The 20,123-nt window shown below is 36.4% G+C and overlaps 1 protein-coding gene and 1 long non-coding RNA gene across 8 annotated transcripts in view; one reads left to right on the top strand and one right to left on the bottom strand.

Moving 5' to 3' along the window:
* The window catches only part of TEX15 (testis expressed 15, meiosis and synapsis associated), a 100,338-nt gene that overhangs the window by 7,318 nt on the left and 72,897 nt on the right, over positions 1-20,123 (top strand). For all 7 annotated transcript variants that reach the window (XM_058720209.1, XM_058720210.1, XM_058720208.1 and 4 more), the window contains exon 2: positions 7,310-7,385. The gene's annotated coding sequence lies outside the window, so the exon portion shown is untranslated. The remainder of the gene's footprint in view (positions 1-7,309; positions 7,386-20,123) is intronic.
* On the bottom strand, positions 797-10,199 carry LOC131506527 (uncharacterized). The gene is made up of 4 exons (XR_009259001.1): positions 10,150-10,199; positions 3,958-4,269; positions 2,730-2,835; positions 797-1,163 (listed from the first exon to the last, which is right to left on the bottom strand). It is a non-coding gene; the product is annotated as an uncharacterized LOC131506527 (long non-coding RNA).

The following is a 20,123-nucleotide window of genomic DNA, read 5'->3' as shown; positions in this document are numbered from 1 at the left end:
GAGCACTGCATCAGGCACTGCACTGACAGTGCAGAACCTGCTTGTGATTCTCTCTCCCCCTCTCTCTCTGCCCCTCACATGCCCACACATGCTCTCTCAAAATAAACCAGCATTAAAAATTTTTTTACTTTGGGGCGCTTGGGTGGCTCAGTCAGTTAAGCGTCTGACTTCAGCTCAGGTCATGATCTCACAGTTCATGGGTTCGAGCCCCGCATCAGGCTCTGTGCTGACAGCCTAGAGCCTACTTTGGTTTCTATGTCTTCCTCTCTCTCTGTCCTTCCCCTGCGCTCTCGTGCGCTCTCTCTCTCTCTGTCTCTGTCTCTCTCTCTCTCAAAAATAAATAACATTAAAAATTTTTTTTTGCTTTATCTTTCTGGCCTCAACCTTGCATTTCTTTTAGGTTCAGCAGACCAGAATAGGTAACTAACAATTGATGGCTGTATTTTCCATACAAGATGTTGAATTTTTTGGACCAACACAGAAAGATAGCTTAATGTTTTAAAATGAAAACAACACCTTGAATAGCAAGAATGATTCAGTACACTATTCATTGACTTTGAAGGGCTATCTGAGGAATACTGTTGGTTTTTAACTAGAAAACAATCCAATGCAAGAGGAAAAGTTGACTCATTGTTGGTTCAGTCCTAGTTAGAAATTTATCAAACGATGCTTCATCTATTACCTGTATACCTATATTAATAAAAATGAATTGTGTGGGTTTTTAGGTAAGACCAATTTTAGAGATTACTTTGTTATTGGGGAAAATAACTGATAAGTCTTCTACAAGGATTAAATAAGGAGCTCTTTATTATTATTTTTTCTCTTCCAAGAGTTTCATGTGTTTAACTCCCTTGAAAATTGTATGTCATTATCTTTAGTCATTTGATTATGCCTTTGTATTTCCCTAATATGTTTTTAAAAATCTCATAGCCGTAATAGATTAGCTACTAATCTCATTCCTGTGCTTTTACAACAGTTCCCTAACTCCTTTTGTATGTAATTTTCTTCTGCCACACAGAGAATGGACTCAGTTTGGAGTTCTATTGATTGATATCTTCATCTTTGACAGCCTGGTAGCACAATACACATCCATATTTTATACCCTTCGAGCAACACATCTGCTTTCCAGAACTTTGGTCAGGCAATCATCTCTCTGTTTATATCTGCATAGGGAGGAAAGAAGTGGCTTTAGGCTGGCAAGGGGGTAACTTTCCTGCTGTTTCATTTGCTTTTCACTCGTTTTCAATACAGTAACTTAGAGGAAGGCATTCTTTGTATTTATTAATTGGGCTCACTAAGTAGTAACAATCTCTCATTATGTTCACCTATAAATTATAAAACAAGGTTGATATATAGGAGGAGTGTAGGTAATCCAGGTTTTTTTCCATGTAAAATAGGTTGCAAAGTATCCTTTGCTAGTTTACTTCATGGTAGAGTGTTTCTTTTTGGTTAAGCCTGTTAGAATTTGGGCATTTGAGAAGGTTGAAGGAAGAACTAGGACTGGAGGATTGAGTTAATGAAGAGTTGACTTGTTTTCTCACCTTTCTCTGTGGCCAGGATGACCGTGGCCTCTTTGTGGAACCTGATCTATTTTTACCAAAGCTCCTGGACTCCAACGGGAAAGGAAGCAGGGGAGTCCTAACCCTTGGGGGCCCCTTAAGTTTAATTATTCCCCTGATGAAAAGCAGCTGGACTAGGAGTACTCTTTCCCATAGCCTAGACTCTTGGGATAGTCTTTAAAGCATATAAATTAGTTTTAACTTTACTCTCATTTGACTGTGTATAATTAAATAGATACAGGATCCTCCTTGGGACTGAAGGGAGAGCCTGCCCCCAGATTTTTAGAAAAATCCGTTCATACACTATAGGACATCAAAACAAAATTAGGACTTCTGAGTCACCACAAAACCATGGAAATGTTTGAATACTGGCTTTTGCTTCTAGTTTAAGAAACCCTCATACTGTAGATTGATTAAGGCAACATAGTCAACTGAATTTGGGTTGTGATAAAATAATTAAACCACATAGTTTAAAAGATAATCCGTCCCTCTTATTCTCTTTGCCCTCAGGGAGACAGACTAAATCTTAGCGATAAATACAAATGAGAAGGCCTTGAGAAATGAACTGGTAATTCTTAGACCTTTCCTTCCTGGAGTGCCCAAATTTAATGATGCCTGATCATCTGGATTGGTGGTTATCAAAATGTGGTCCCAGTACCATCAGCATTACCTGGTCATTTGTTAGGAAAAAAAAAAAAAAAATTCTGGGGTGCCTCGGTTGCTCAGTCTGTTAAGTGTCCGACTTCAGCTTAGCTCATGATCTCACACTGAGTTCAAGCCCCGCTTCAGGCTCTGTGCTGGCAGCTCAGAGCCTGGAGCCTGCTTCAGATTCTGTGTGTCCCTCTCTCTCTGCCCCACACCCCTGCTTGCGCACTCTCTCTGTCTCAAAAATGAATAAATGTCAAAAAGAATTTTTTTAAAGAAAAAAAAAATTCTTGGGCTTCAAGCATAGACATACTGAATTGGAAACTCTAGAGATGTGGGACCCAGTAATCTGTTTTAATAAGCTCTCCAGGTGACTGATATATGTTAAAGTTTGAGAACCACCAACTCTAGATCATCAGGAATGAACCTTGTTTGTTTGTTTGTTTTTTGCTTTGCTAGTCCATTGCTTCAGTGTAAAAATAATTATTACTTATTACTCATTTGGTATTTTGCCTGTGTACACACCTGGAATAGGCATCCTGTGTTAATTACATTGAAGATATCCAAATTAAAATTGTTGGTGGCTTTTAGAGTTCTTTTTACTACCTTGTCTTTCCTTCTTGCTGGGTACCTGGAACAAGGTAGCTGCTTGATAAATACTTGTTAAATGAATTGATTGCCTACCTCCCTTTCCACCCCAAAAGAGCAAACCCACAGTCTTTTTAAAAATTTCTTTCAGATTCTTCCTTGCCAGGAGCATTAGGCCTGAAAGTGACGTTTCTAATTCAGAACATTTCTTTCTCCTAATAGTGACTCTGGTTGAAAAGAATTGCTTGCTAATACTAAAAATGGAAAAGAAGACGGGGGGGGGGGGGGGGGGAAGAAACCATTCTTATGTAGCTGATTGGATGCTTTCCTCAGAATTACCTACCAGTAGATTTCAAACCTAGCTTACATCAGAATCACCTGGAGAACTTGTCCAATCACAGATTGCCGGGTCTAATTCCTAGATTTTCTGATTCAGAAAGTCTAGGATGAGCCCAGAAGATTTGCGTTGCCAGCAAGTTCCCAGGTAATACTGATGCTGCTGGTCTAGGGACCCCAATTTGAGAATCACTGCCCTTCGTTCACTAAGACCAGAAATACAGGTAATTTCCTGAATGTGAACATTAGTTGCTGGTGCTTGTGTATCTAGGGAACTATAATTGGAATGTATAGTATATAACTCGGTAACAAACTTACTGAACAGTATTTTTTAGAGGTGTCTGTTAAAATCTTTTTCAACACAAAGCTTTTTTCAGACCTCTATAAAAATTGATTGAAAACTCAGCCACCTAAATATCTGAATTTACGAGGAATAGATTCTTTACCCAAATCTTGCCACACTGCTCATTTCCCTGCTTCTTTTCACTTCAAGCTTTGTTGAGAGTTTAGCTAAGCTCCTCCACAGTACAGCTGCCTCAGCAGTCATTTTGTTTGGCCAGGCAGCCTTTGGTGACCTGAAACTGACCCTAGCTCCCTCATGCAAATGCATGCCCTAGATATTAGCCCTCAGAGTCACAAGTAAATGGAAGTTTCTGAAATGACTTCCCCAGCAGCCCTTTTGATCACCTGTCTCTCCTGCCTCCCACTGCCTTTCCCTTACGCGCCCCTTGGTTAAGACCCCTGTGCAGCTTACCAAAACCCTGCTCTTTTGTTTTGAGTTGACCAATCCATCTTAGCCCAGGAACCCCAAAGCACTCCGTTCACAGACCCTAATAAGGGCATGTGCCCAGGTCCTGCCTCTGCGTCTTCACTCTGCCTTCATCTCCTGTGTAGTCCCTTGAGGTGTGTCCACTACTTCCTCCAGGACCTGTAACAAATTTCTCTTCAGTTCTTCTTGTGGTCTGTTGTTGAGCCTTGGTTCACCATCCACACCCGGTGCTCCAGTTAATATGTGTCAATTTGACAAATTCATAACAAGCTTACTTAATTTTCCAATGTAATTTTATACCCAAACACGTGTTGTTTGTTCATCTTCTTAAGTTGACCTGTTTCTGTATTTTCTGGCCTTAAATACAAGTTCCTAAAGAATAGAAAGTTGACATTTCATGTGTTTTTTTTTTTAAGTTTATTTATTTTTGAGACAGAGAGAGACAGAGCATGAACAGGGGAGGGGCAGAGAGAGAGGGAGACACAGAATCAGAAGCAGGCTCCAGGCTCTGAGCCGTCAGCCCAGAGCCCGACACGGGGCTCGAACTCACGGACCGTGAGATCATCACCTGAGCCGAAGTCGGCCGCTTAACCGACTGAGCCACCCAGGCGCCCCCCCATGTGGATTTTTTTCTCACAACTAAACAGTTTTGTTGACCTGACTCTCTGCCATTTGAATTCTTACATAATACATTCTTAGCTTCTCCCGAAACAGGTGAAAAATGAGGTGAAATTGAGGTCTTTTCCCTTTTTCTTGGTAAATGGGTAGTTCTAAAGAAGAAAATCTGACATATATCAATGAATATAGAATTCTCATATTTAATAGAAACTTTAGTGAATATTTTCAACCATACCCATACAAACATACATTCCTCTGCAGATTAAATTCAGAGTTACTGTACTACATAGGTTCTAGTAGAGAAAAGTCTTGAAGGCAGGTTTTCTTTATTTTTTTAATGTTTATTTATTTTCAGAGAGAGAGAGAAAGACAGAGAGCACCCACACAAGCTGGGGAGGGGCAAAGAGAGAGGGAGAGAGAATCCCAAGCAGGCTTCATGCTGTCAGCACAGAGCCTGACGTGGAGCTAGTTCTTATGAACCATGTTATCACGACCTGAGCCAAACCTGAGAGTGGGACGTGTAACCAATTGAGCCACCCAGGCATCCCTTAGTTTCTCTTTTAATGAAATGCGTCCCATGAATTTGTGGAAAGGCTTACCAAATCAGTACCTTCTTTATTAAATTTGTAGTTGGTGTTGCTTTTTTAAACTTAAATTTTTTTAATATTTATTTTTGAGAGAGAGAGAGAGAGAGAGAGACAGTGTGAGCAGGGGCAGGGGAGGGGCAGAGAGAGAGAGGGAGACACAGAATCTGAAGCAGGCTCCAGGCTCCATGCTGTCATCACAGAGCCCAATGTGGGGCTCAAACTCACAAACTGTGAGATTATGAGCTGAGCTGAAGTCGAATGCTCAACCAGCTGAGCCACCCAGGTGCCTTAGGTTGGTGTTGCTTTTTAATTTCAGTGTCCCATAGCCAGTTTTTCCCCTTATTTCAGGGGTTTGCCACTGTTTTGCTATTCCAGAAAGTCTGAAACGGCTCTGCGCAAGGGTTTTTGTGTTTTGTGCTTTCTTAAGCAACTTCTATGATCAAATTAAGAGTATTGGTAACTTTTACATCTTCATACATATTTGTTTTTTATACACCCCAGTTGTCTTAATTTACAAGTTTGCTTTGGATTCTTAAGTGTACTGACTTAAAAATTATCCTTTAACTTAGTACAGTTACAGTAGACAAGCAAATGCACTAATCGTTGATTTCCAAATGTACATGTCATCCATCTAATTATTACTAAATATTTCATACCATTATTGATATTCTTATGTGAATGCCAGCTCCAATCATGGGAATTGGTGAGTGATAGACTATCATTAAATTCTCAGAATTTTTAGTTTCCAAATTAGTTGTCATTTTATTTTTATATGTCAGTCTCTTATCCTTATTGCCTTGATATTCTGTGACTATACTGACTCTGATTTTTTCTGTGTATTTTTTCCACTTTTATTTCTTTGGGTCCTTTTGGCAATAACACTTCATTAAAGCACTTCACTAAAACATTGGCAAAATAATCAGTAAAGGTTAACATGTTCTTTTGTTTTTACAGAGTTTTAAAATGTGTAGTAATGACGTTTTCTTTTCAAAAGTAGATCTACAATGTCTATTTTATTTTTTTAAGGTTAATTTATTTATTTGGGGGTTGGGGAGCAGAGAGAGAGGGAGACGGAATCCCAAGCAGGTCCTGTGCTGCCAGCACAGAACCTGACACAGGACTTGAACCTGTGAATTGTGAAATCATGACCTGAGCCGAAGTCAGACACTTAACTGACTAAGCCACCCAGGTGCTCCTACAATGTCTATTTTAAATACTTTTTTTATTTTCTTGAATGCTTAACTTGGAAAATAGAAAAACTCTAGAATTTGGAGTTCAAAATTTTGCTGGATGTATCAGTAATAAAAACATACTTTTTCTTAAAGAATGTGTAGCATTTTAAGGTATGGAATAGCATCATATAGAGATTATTATGTAACCAGTAGTACTATCCTGAAATCAGGGCATAAATTATATTTTAATATTATCCTGAAATCAAAGCATAAGTCTGTTATCCTGAAATCAAGACATAAATTTGAAGCTAATTATAAACAGGTCATTAAGATTTGGACATATTTTATAATTGCTTATTGTTTCCATGGTGCATACAATTAGAGTTATGGCTTAAATGTCTCTAGAAAGAAACTTAAAAAATGGTTAGGATAGTTTAGTGGTTTAGAATCCAGATATCAAGATTGGACTTGAAAACCAACTTAGCAATTGGATAACCTTAGGCAAGATTCTTAAATTTTTTGATTCTCCCTGTTCTCATCTGGAAAAAATGGTAATACTGCTAATCAGTGCAGATTAAATGAGATACTGTATATAAAGTACCTAGATGGTACATAGCATATACCATAACTGTTTATAGTGACTTAATTAAAATTTTGGTATAAAACTATCAGTGTTTGTGTTTAGTGTTTTTTGCTGTATATAAAAATCCAAGGACAAGCTCATCTGCTATGTCACAATGTCATTTTCTCTGCTAGATGGCTGCATAAAAGTGGTGAGCTGATTCTGAATAGCAGATGAGAACGTACTAAAGCGAAGAGAAAGACTTAGGAAGAGGAGAGGAGAAAAGAATGCAAGGGTGTAATAGAGAAGGTACTGAGACATGCAGAAAATGGAACCTACCCTCCCCCAAAATGAAACAGGACTAAAAGGAAAGCAGAATTCACGAGGAAAAAAATGGCAGAACAAAAAAGAGTTTATTCGTGATGGAGAATGTGACCATAATTTTCTTCACCTCTGCCTTTTCTTTTTTGTAGATACTCCTTTGTCATTTTTCATGTATGGACTGAGTCCTGATCATAACTGTATGATGGTAGATTCCATTGAGGAGTGGTAAGTATTTCAAATAATGGTTTTGTTACTTCTGTTACTTATAATACTGTATTGATTTTTTAAACTCACTGTCAGTAATCTACTTTATAATTGACTTATAAATAATTTCACAATAAAAAAGATATGTGAGGAATATGTGTATTTTTCCACACATTGAAATACTAAAGTATCCTTTGCAGGAAATTTTATTGGGTACTTATGAGGATCTGTGATTGGTGCTGGAGATTTAAAAATGGGTAAATTATAGTCCAGTGGAGAACATTGACCCATACAAAATTGACCTTAATTTACCATAAGTATTGAATCTTTGAATAACTAAATTGGGAGGTCAGGCCAATATGCAGATATTGCTTGGAATATTTGTGTTATTTGAGGTTTGGAATTACCTTTGAGCTAGTACTTAAACAGAATAAGACATTTATTTTGTAGCCAGATTGTTTTTGTTTCTCCATTTTTAATCAAAAGTGTTATTGTCACATGTGGTCACCCACATATTAACTGGATGGGTTTTAAATGATACTTGTTTGATTTTGAAAACAAAACATGTCAGAGGATGGAAATTGGGCCAACTGTTGACATTTAAAAAAATAAAAGTGCCATAGTCATACACAGATGTACTCTGAGGAAATAAGTTTTCTAAGTAGTTTAAAAGTAAGGGTATCAAGGCTCTTTAACTTCTGAAACTGCCAAACTTTTATGACATCAGCTTGCATACACAGTACAGTTTTTTGCACGTACCTGTGTGTGGAACCACAGAGAAAATGTAAATAAATAGAGCTTGGTAGTGGTAGAGAGTGGGATAGGAATAGGAGGAAGCAAAACATTTTACGGTTTACAGCTTTAAGCCTTACTGAAAACAGATGAGAAGAGTAAAGCTTAGGAGCAGGTGGTTAGTGAGTGGCAGAATCAGGACAAGAAATCCAAGTCTGCTGACTTCTTGTATAGAGTCCTTTCCTTACTATGTCATAAATACTTCAAAACCATTCTTTTTCAAGTTAATTTCATAAAGACAATTTGGAAGGAAAGTGAAAAGTTGGACTGTTAAGTTGCAGGAGTTTGAGCTCTGTAGCCAGGTTAGCCTCAGCTACTTGTAACTGGGCCTGAGATTTTAAGATATTTTTCTGCCAATGTTTTAACTAGTCACTGTGATCAGTTCCAGACTTTTTTTTGCATTTGGGGAAAAAATTGCTTGTTCAGTCTTAGCAAAGTCTTCAAAACAAACCTGAGAGCTTCTCTTAATTTTTTTGGGTAAATCTCAGGTTTTTATTTGGTAACATTTCATAATCTATTTATTACATCCACCCCCGGGGTAGTAAGATTTTATTCTTCCATAATCATTCAAATTAGTACAGTTTTACTCTAAATGTCCAGGAGTTTAGATATATAGTGCATTCTAATGTATGACGTTTTCTTTTGATACACCACATCTTTCTAGAGAAGTGGTTGATGTGGGCACTGATTTTCAGAAGCACACAGGTTCTGCTTATCTAACTCTTTAAACCTAAGTAAAACAAGTATCAATGGAGGAGAGTTGTTCTCTTGGGAATTATGTTTGCTTTTTTTTTTTTTAATCTTCCTTGTTATTTTCTGTAGTGAGTCCAGGTAGCTACTGGAATTACTGTGTAGTTATAAGCCCTTGTCTCTGACTCACAGTAACGCCCTCCAGGGAAATAGGACTCAACATATGGCTCATCTTTTCCAAGAGGATTTGATAAGCTTCACATGGTGCTTTTCCTAAAAGATTCTGGGATTTGACAATAGCAGAATAAACAAAGATTATCAGAAAAGAAATAAGATAGTCCTAATGTCCATCTTAAATACAGTTGAAAGTGTAAGAAAACTACATGAGCTTCCTTTGCTATTTTGTTTCCAGTTTCTGTTAATTTTATATGAAAAATGATCTAGAAGCATCTTTTGTTTAGTAACTTCTGCCTGTTGTGTATAAGACTAGGAGGCAGTTTGGGTTTTTTGGGGTCTTTTTAAGTTTATTCATTTAAGCAATCTCTGCATCCAGTGTAGGTAGGGCTTGAACTTATGATCCCAAGATCAAGAGCCACATGTTCCATTGACTGAGCCAGCCAGATGCTCCTAAGGGCCAGTTTAAAAAAACAACAACAAAACGACTATTTGTGATTATCATTGTTCTTCATGTAGGCATTCCCAATATCACTGCCTCCCCCTAAGCCAAACCTCAAGTTAAAGAAGAATTTGAGAGAGAGAGTTTAGGGTAGATTTCTGAGACACTACAAGGATGAAATTGAGCTTTCTTTCTTGTGTCTTCACAAAGTGTTGACATGTAAACCTCTGGATAACTTGTAAATTTATCTTATGAGATATGTGTCACAAAAAAATGGCTGCATAGATGTTGAATCTGAAATCAGTAAGAATAAACGATCTGATACTCAGCCAGATGCTGTTGCTAAAATTGATAGACAAAAGTCAACAACATTCTGTAAGTGAAACAAGAGAATTAATAGATTTTACTGGTAGCCGCTAAGGGGCATTCTCTGCCCCTTTAAGGGGTTACAAGCTTCTAGTCCATGAAAAATAATGGATCATTTAACTTTACCTCTTCAGTTCCCCCCCCCCCCCCCGCCTTACTAATTCAACAGACATTTATTGAAAATCTGTGTGAAGTTAGGTGTTAACCCTTGAATCATTAGGCTGTATGTTTTTTGCTTTTGGGGTTTTTTTCGGTATGAGCTTTTTTTCTTACCACGATACAGATCATAATCTTGCTCTTTTATGACCAATTCAACCTCACCTTTTGGGAGATCTTTCAAAATTCCTCCAGTATTCATTTTTCCCTCAGAGTGTTCTGTTTGTTTATGATGACATCAGAAGGAATTTTTCAAGACCTTCCATTTTTCTGTCACCACCCCATTCCTTTCCATGGGGCTGGATCTTTCTGCCTTTGGTCTCAGTGTAATGTTTCACTCTCACTTGGAAACTCCACATTACCAGAAACAAGTACTAGTCACTGTGTCTGTGTTGCAGACACTGTCTCTACCTTTTTGACTACAATGTCTTTTTGTGTTTTTTTTTAATTTTTAAGTTTTTTTTAAATTTTTTAAATTTTTTTAATTTTAATTTTGAGAGAGAGAGGGTGCACGCACAAGTTGGGGAGGGGCAGAGAGAAGGAGAGACAGAATTCCAAGGAGGCTCTGTGCCATCAGCACAGAGCCAGATGCAGGGCTCGAACTCACAAACCGTGAGATCATGACCTGAGCCAAGATCAAGAGTCTGATGCCTAACCGACTGTGCCACCCAGGTGCCTACAATCTCTTCTTGACATGGCTCCCATTCCATCTTTACTATTGTGCTGTTTAGTTTTATTATAATCTCCTTCTCTTTAACCAGCGGGGGTTTTTTTGTTGTTTATTTTTTTACCAGCTTCTTTACCAGCTGGATTTGTCCTGGTCACTTATTTCATTAATAATTTCCCTAAGGTTCTAGATTTCCTTTCCCCGGAAATGCCTCGCATTTCTAGAGAGTATAATGAATGATTATACTGTACATTCATATCCAACTTGAAATATTGTATTATATTCTCAATTAGGATCTTATTTCATTACAAATATTTAATTTATGTTGGCACCATTTAATAAATAAACCATGCCTTTCAAGTACCTACTCATCCACATTAATTTTAAAATCATTTTTATCTAACTGCAAGAAAGAAATCTTACTGGGATTCATAAAGGAATTGCCTTGAATCTGTATCTTTTTTTCTCCTTCATCAGTCTCAGCACAGTTATTGTTCGGGGTTTTTTCGCTGTTACAAAGAAGCAATTTTGGTCTTTTGTTCATTTTCTCTATTATAAATGTATTTTCTTATTTTAATTAAATCAGACTTTTAATAATTAAGAGTGAATTAAAAGTTACGAAATCCGTAAGAGATTCTACTCCCCAGCAGATTGGGAGGAGGCAGATTAGCAGAGCACAGTGGTAGCAGTTATTGAAAAAATAGTTGTCAATGTTAATAGGTCAATGAGTTGAGACTTCACCAAACCAAAATTAATTATCCCTCTGTCTTGTTAGCCTAGAAATTAAAACATGTATGTGTAACTAAGTCTAAAGTTAATCAGTATATTCACCCTTCTATGGGACCTTAGAACACTTTTTCTATGGGTCCTTCTATGGGACCTTAGAACACTTTTTTTTTTTTTAAGTAAGCTCTTAGACCCAGTGTGGGGCTCGAGCTCACAACCCCAGGATCAAGAGTTGCATGCTCTTCAGACTGAGCCAGCCAGGCTCCCCTAGGATCTTAGAATGATTTTAATGCAGTCCCTTTGAGATAACATGGTAGAAAAATACAAAAACAGAAAGTAAAAAGGATAGTACCAATAACTCAAGGCATAATTATTATTGAACTTTTGCTGTGTTTTTGCCAGGTTTTTTTTCCCCCCCCTGCTGAATTTACTTTATGACCCATGGTATTTTCTTCCAGTAGAAACAGGTCAGTTCCTGCTTAAAGTATCTCAGACTGTCTCTTCATGCATTCTGTTTAGTGAAGAATTGTATGATAACCCAAACCCTGAGTTCAGTGTTACATATTTACATTAAAAAGATGTTACTCACAGTGAGAAATAGGGAGATGCCAAGAACATGTCCTTTCCAGGCACATGTCTAGTGAGAAAGGACTTTTTAAAACTTTCTTCACACTTTATCTAATCCCTGTTTCTTCAATATTTTAACCTCTGAATATTTATTTTATATCTTTGTAAGCTTAGAGTTACTGTTCTGTTAGCCTTAATTTCTTTTCATATACAAAATATCACCACTTTCTATATAGTATTCAGTGAACTAGCCAATTCCAAATCAAAGCACACACTTCACTTATAAAAATGTCAAATTATAAAAATGTTATAAAAACCGAATGATACAAATAACCAAGTAGGATTAAGAGTGGAAAAGGATTAAGAGTGGCTCAGTCCGTTAAGCATCTGACTCTTGGTTTCCGTTCAGGTCATGATCTCACAGTTCATGAGATCAAGCCCCACATTGGGCTCCACACTGACAGCAGGGAGCCTGTTTGGGATTGTCTCTCTCCCTCTCTCTCTGCCCCTCTCCTGTTCCTATATGTGCACGCACACACACTCTCTCTCAAAAAAAAAACAAAAAAGCTGTAAGTGTAAAAGGACTTGGAACATTTGTATAACAATAACTACCACCACCAACAAAAGCAAACTTTCCTCCATATTTCTCAAGATGTTACCTAGATCGGTAAGAACTTTTTGACATGTGATACCAGAATTCACAGATAACTTCTGATTTTTCCATTTATGCAAATCTCTGTGAAAGGTGTTAGAATTTTCTTCCTAGATATTCTGATTCCTAGCAAAGTTTTTGCTACATGTAATGGCATAGCCTTACAAGTTATTTTTTATCCTAATATGAAGGATATTCTACTTTCTTAAAATATCCTAATATGAAGGATATTCTACTTTCTTAAAAAATTAACTTTTGTGGTTTTTTTGTTAAGATAATTTCATTTTATTAAGTTTTTATTTTAATTCCAGTATACTTAACATATAGTGTTATATTAGTTTTAGATGTACAGTATAGTGATTCAGCAATTCTGTACATCATTACTCAGTGCTTATGATGATAAGTGAACTTTTAATTCCCTTCACCTGTTTCATCCATCCCTTACCCACTTCCCCTCTGATAGGCTTTATTTTAAGTGAGTACCCTCAGTTAAAGTTATTTTTTTCCAATAAGAACATGTTTTACCTGAAGCATACTTCTGAATACATGATCTAAAATACATATATGCACCACAGGAACTAGGGAAAAAAAATTAACTCTAATTTACTGGAGGAAGGAAATAACAAAGAAAAATCAGAAATAAATAAAATAGAGACCAGAATAAACAATAACTTAACTTTTCAAGTAATGATCAGTTTTCCAAAAAATAAACAAAATTGGCAATGATAAAAAAAGAGAAAAGACTCAAAAACCAATATGAGAAAACACAGAAATACATAGTGTGATAATAGATTACTATAAACAATTATATATTAACAAATCATGTAACTTAGGGAAAAAAGCAGATAATTCCTAAAAATGTACAAGTTAACATGACTGAGTCATGAATCTTGAGTCCAAGAAATAGGAAATCTTCTTATACCTATAATAAGAATGAAAATTGAATTTGGAATCAAAAATCTCCCAGCACAGAAAAGCCCAAGACCATATGATTTCATTGGTGAATTCTACCAAACATTAAAGAAAATAACTAATGACAATTTTTCTCAAAATCTTACAAATAGTGAAATAGAGGGAACACATTCAAAATCATTCCATGAAGCCAGTACTATTCTGATACCAAAGCAGGATAAAAACAAAACAAGAACAAAAAAGTGTAGTTCATCTGATAGAAGCATTGCTACTTGCACATAATTTCAAAAAGTCATAATACTAAATATATATAATGAAAGACAGTTGTCTGTTGTCCCATTGTCTTCTGTTCCTAGTTATACTTCCTAGGGGCAGCAACCTTCAACTTCTGTAGTTACTTTCCTAGGTATTCACCTCCACACTTCTAGGTAATATGCTTTTACTAGTGTTTCTTGATTTATCAATGATAGAAATTATCCATTGATTTTGTCATCATTGTAGATAAGAACATAACTCCTAACCACCACCATCTCACTACCTACCTCCATCCTTCCAACATATTTATAATTTTTTGTTAGAAATCAGTGCTCACATTATTATGATCTACATATTGTTTTCTACAACTGTGATTGTCTAACTTTTTTCCTTAGAATTAATAATAGCTTTTTTAGCCTGCTTTTAAATGTAACATTTTTTCTGCAAATGTGCTAGTACTTGCCAGTAATGGTTTTTGGGGTGCTGAGGTACATAAGTTCCTTTTTCTTTTTAAGTTAGAGAATTTTTTTTTAATTGAAGTATAGTTGATGTACAATGTTATATTAGTTCCAGGTGTGTGGGGAATTCTGTTCTGGAGCCCTCCATTGTCCTGCTTCAGTCTACACTGAGGGTTTCCTAGAAATTGTGTGCCACTTTCATCCATCCTAAGGTCACTACTCTGGGTTGGATTCATTCTTTTTTTTTTTTTTTTTTAATCCCATGTCATCTTTATTTTAGATTCATTCTTTTTTTTCCCACCCCAAAGCACATCTTCCAGTAGTTTTCTAAGAAAGGGTATATGTTAATACTTGCATGTATGTTAACCCTTGCACACCTGCCAAAGACTTTCTCTTACCCAAGTACTGACATCATGTGAGCCAGGCAGGGTAAAAGAGTTAAGGATTCTATAACTTTCTACCCAAGTCCTGTTTTTGCTGGTGTTACCTGAGTTGTGAAACTTCAGTCTTACCAATACGAGCAGCTGTATTCTGGTTGCACAATCCTCATCTCTGTCTATACCAGTTTCATATTTGGAATATTCATATAGCCAAAACTATCAAAGACAACAATATTTGATCAAAGCATCCTTTGTCTACCAATTGTTATTATATCATTTGATAGCAGTGGTCAAATTAAAGACTTGATTTCACCTTCTCTACATTTCACCTAATCAGTGAATTTTAGAACACTGAGATGGTTCCAGTTAGAATGAACACAGTCTAATTATATTACTATTTTAAAATTTATTATTCTTTAATAAAGTTAAGAACTCAGGTTGATAAAAAATTTTAAGCTCATTTAAATCATTAAAAGCCAAGTTTCAATATAGTAATATAATTCTGGTTGTACAAGTTCCTCTTGAAACATTCAGGCCTCTGTTTTCTTTGTCAGTAATGGGCTGGGTATTAGGTCAGGATGAGTGCCAGTTTGATACTTTAGGAATTTTTTGTTTTTTACTGTAGGAAATTTATGAAGTGTAATAGTTACAGTATGGAATGCTAAATGGAGAGTATTGGGATTATTGAAAAATAGCAAATGTTTGGTGGTCACATATTTTTTGTTAGCACCATTCAGCTGCCTGCCACTCAGTTGTGTAACATGTCTATCATATTTTTTCTGTTGTAGATTGCCATACTTTGGCATACTATTGTCAACTTAATAGTAATCTTTGGTGGGGGAAATAGTAAATAGTACATTAAAGTTCATAATTGGTAGTTGTTAATTTTTAAAAAATTCATATTGATTTTAATAAATGTCCTGAAATCAGAAACATTGAAATTTGAAAAAAATATGTTGCCTAGAAATGATATAACACAATTGTTATATCAGTCTTCAGTCATACACACATAACGAAACCCCGTGAATGAGTGGTCGGAAAGAGGGAGGATATTACTGTAGGTATGTGAAGCACGGATTTGTCTAAACCCTCTGTGTGTATTTTTTTCTACCCTCACTTATATGTTCACCTGGTATAGAATTGAAAGTTTTCCTTTGAAACTAACAAGGTTGTTACACATTGAGCTGATGACTTGCCTGCTATCTATCATATTTCTTCTTTCCTAAGTTGTTCAGTTTCGCGTTTTTTAAACTTCATATAAATGGCATCCTACTTTACTCTTTCACAACTTGTTTTGACATTACGTTTCATGTAGCTGTAGTCGATTCATTTTCATTCATGTTGTATTCCCTGGCATGTTGTATACCACAGTTTATCCATCCTGCTGGTTAGTGATGGACATCAGCAACAATGCTGCTCTGAACACTCCTCAGTTTGCTTTTAGGTGTACGTGTACAGGAGCTTCTCTAGGATAATGGTTGTCAGAGATGTTGGTTTTAAAATTTGACATTTCCACCCTAACTGCAGTGCAATACAATCGAGTTCAAATGCTGACCATCTGTATTTAGTGTCAGACTCCATTAGAACTAAGTCTTCCGCAAAACTGTCCTTACTTCAGATGTCAGTCACAAGTGGTTCCCCAAGCCACCCATACCTGTGACCAACTGCTTACAAATTCAGAGGTTCCCACGAACCCCCTCAGTTTCAATAATTCACTAGAACAACACCCAGAACTCGAAAAGCACTGTACTTAAAATTAGTTTTATTACAAAGGACATACATAGAATGCAGTCCTGGGAGGGTCCTTAACAGTCCATGTCTTCCCTCCGTGAAGTCTGGAGGCATCACTCTTACAGCACATCATTGCGTTCACCAATCAGTTAGCTCCCTTGAGCTGTAGTGTCCAGTGTTTATTGGGGTTTTATTAAGGAGGTGCAATTGATTAAATCATTGGACATGTGATTGAACTCATTCTTAACCCTTCTCCCGGGTGGAGCAACTGAAAGTCCTAGCTGTCTAATCACGTACACAGTTTTCTGGTGACCAGCCCCGATTTTGAAACTATGTAGGGGCCCACCATGAGTCACCTTTTAGCATAACAAAGTCACTCCTGTCATTTAGGACATTCCAAGGGTTTTTGAAACTCTTTGCTGGGACAAAACCAAATATATTCTTTATATAGGATCCCTTTAATCACCCTTCAAATTTAAGACCGTAAAGAACTTTTGTTAATGAGGATTATATCTCCTGTACCTAGTTAAAATCAAGAAATTTTTAAACATATTAATTTTTCATTTAGAAATAGCAACACATCATCATATTGACATAAGTAATATTTTAATGAAAAATAACTATTTCCCAAAAAAGTGCTGTTGTTTTCTATTACTGCAAATCAGGCTAATAGAAATCAGGTGTGGGGCACCCTGGGTGGCTCACTTGGTTGACTTGTGATTTCAGCTCAGGTCATGATCTCACAGTTCATGAGTTCAAACCCAGTATCAGGCTCTGCGCTGACAGCATGTTTATTTTTGAGAGAGAGACAGAGTGCAACCAGGGGAGGGGCAGAGAGAGAACAGGAGACACAGAATCCGAAGCAGTTTCCAGGCTCTGATCTGTCAGCACAGAGCCCGATGCAGGGTTCGAACTCAAGAACCACAAGATCATGACCTGAGCCAAGTCGGACACTTAACTGACTGAGCCACCAAGGCACCCCTAAAAAATAAACAAACATTTAATAAATAAATAAATAAACTTAAAAAAAAAAGAAGTGAATTCTCACACCTGCTTCTGCATTTAGTCTTCTGCAATTTTTGTTGTTTTGGTTGAAGAATATGAAGATAATATGACCTCACAGATATGTAGGTGGAAAAGAGGACCTGCTGACACCTTGAAATGCTCTTAAGGACTCCCAGAAGTTTTCGGATCACACTTTGTGAATTGCTTCTTGAGTATTTATACCTAGAGAATGGAGTTACTAGGTCAGAAGATAATCCACATCTTCAACCTTACTAGATAATGCCTAGTTGTTTTCTAAAGTGACAGTACCAGTTTACACAGTCACCAGAAGTATATGAGAGTTCCACTTGCTCTGGCACCTTTTTAAGCATTTGATATTGTCAGACTTTAATATTTTCAGATCTGAGAGGTATGAAAAAAATATTTCATTGTAGTTTTAAATTTGTGTTTTTGTTTTCCATATGGCTAGGTTCTGTTTGAAACTGTAGATTGCCTCACTGATTTGAAATACCATTATTAACATCTGCAAAATCTTGGGGACTTTTGGTCTTTTTTCTGACTCTGGTATTCCATTGTTTATTTTTGTGTCGATAACTACAGTTTTAAATTGCCTATTATTTACTATCCTCTCTCATTAATAAAACCTAAATTTAATTGAGTGATATTACCCAGCTAATTATAATTGCTATAATTATTGAATAAATTATAATATTTAATAGTGCCAGTTTTCTTCCTCCAGTAACTTTCTCAGAATTTCCTTGATTGTTTCTTTTCCATATAACCTTTAGTATTATTTTTGTCAATTTCAAGATTGAATCAACTTTAGAGGCTTAATGTAGGACAATTTTAAATATTCACCATAATAAGTATTCCTCAAAAATAAAGTATGCTCATTCCCTCTTTAAGCAAGTCTTTTATGACCTTCAAGGTTTTTAGAAGTCTTCCTATCAGCCCAGATCATTTCTTCAGTTTATTCTTATGTATTTTATATTTTTTGTTGCAATAGTGAACAAATTATTTTCATTTTTAAGAGTTTATAAATTTATGAAGATAAAACTTAAGGTAATAAAAATGTAAACTGATAAATTCCTCCACATTCCTAAACCACCTAGTATTCTTTCTCCATAGACAGCTAACGTTATCGATTTCTTTTAAAGATAATTTCAGGGTGCCTGGGTGGCTCCGTCTGAGTTTGGCCCGGGTCATGATCTTGCAGTTTGTGAGTTCGAGCCCCACATCAGGCTCTGTGCTGACAGTTCAGAGCCTAGAGTTTGCTTTGGATTCTGTATCTCCTTCTCTCTGCCCCTACCCTGCTCACACTTTGTTTCTCTCTCTCTCTCAAAAATAAGTTAACATTAAAACAAATTTTTAAAGATAATTTATGCACATTTAGCCACTTTTATGCTTCTGTTTTTATTCTGGAAAGTTCCAAAATATATGAAAATAGAATACTATGAGTCCCCAAGTACCCATTTTCAAGCTTCAGCAGTTATTAACTGGATAATTTTAAAGCAAGTAACCCAGATATTATATCACTCTTTGTTGTGTGTGTGTGTGTGTGTGTGTGTGTGTGTGTGTTAAATCAACTATTGATTTTAAATCAACTTTATTGAGAATGCAATCTAGGAAAAAGAGATGAAATACATGAATTAAGTGTTAAGAAACATGAAAAATAAAGGTGTAGAAGTTTAAACACAGGTAACTAAAATTTCTATTCTAAGGAAATAGAACAATGCCACAACAATATTCAGAGATAAAGTTGCAGAAAATTTCACAAAAATGTCAAAGATACCAAACCTTAAATACAAGTCCATGAAATATTTACACTAGAACATTATAATGAAAATGCAGAACACCAGAGATGAAGAGATTTTAAAAGCTGTCAAAGAAAAAAGATTTGCCCTTAAATGAGTGACAATTATATTGGAGGTGATTTCTTTTTTTTTTTTTTCAATATATGAAATTTATTGTCAAATTGGTTTCCATACAACACCCAGTGCTCATCCCAAAAGGTGCCCTCCTCAATACCCATAACCCACCCTCCCCTCCCTCCCACCCCCCATCAACCCTCAGTTTGTTCTCAGTTTTTAAGAGTCTCTTATGCTTTGGCTCTCTTCCAATCTAACCTCTTTTTTTTTTTCCTTCCCCTCCCCCATGGGTTTCTATTAAGTTTCTCAGGATCCACCTAAAAGTGAAACCATATGGTATCTGTCTTTCTCTGTATGGCTTATTTCACTTAGCATCACTCTCCAGTTCCATCCATGTTGCTACAAAAGGCCATATTTCATTCTTTTTAATTGCCACGTAGTATTCCATTGTGTATATAAACCACAATTTCTTTATCTATTCATCAGTTGATGGACATTTAGGCTCTTTCCACAATTTGGCTATTGTTGAGAGTGCTGCTATAAACATTGGGGTACAAGTGCCCCTATGCATCAGTACTCCTGTATCCCTTGGGTAAATTTCTAGCAGTGCTATTGCTGGGTCATAGGGTAGGTCTATTTTTAATTTTCTGAGGAACCTCCACACTGCTTTTGGAGGTGATTTCTTAACAGGAGCAGTGGGTCACAGGAAGTAGTGGGATAGTATCTTAAGAGAGCTGAGAGAAAATAGCAGTCAGTCTAGAATTTTATACCCAGGAAAATTTAACCTATACAGGATGTCTTTCAAAAAAAAAATAGAATTTGTCATTCAATTGTAAAAGATTTAAAACTTCCCCTTTAGGTTCAGGGAAAAGACCAAGGCACCTGCCATTATCACTTATATTTGACATATGTTAGAAC

The sequence above is a fragment of the Neofelis nebulosa genome, chromosome 3, assembly GCF_028018385.1.
Source record: "Neofelis nebulosa isolate mNeoNeb1 chromosome 3, mNeoNeb1.pri, whole genome shotgun sequence".
In the NCBI taxonomy this organism is placed as follows: Eukaryota; Metazoa; Chordata; class Mammalia; order Carnivora; family Felidae; genus Neofelis; species Neofelis nebulosa.
The sequence above is the reverse complement of the archived record's forward strand: the minus strand, read 5'-3'. Positions and strand labels throughout refer to the sequence as shown.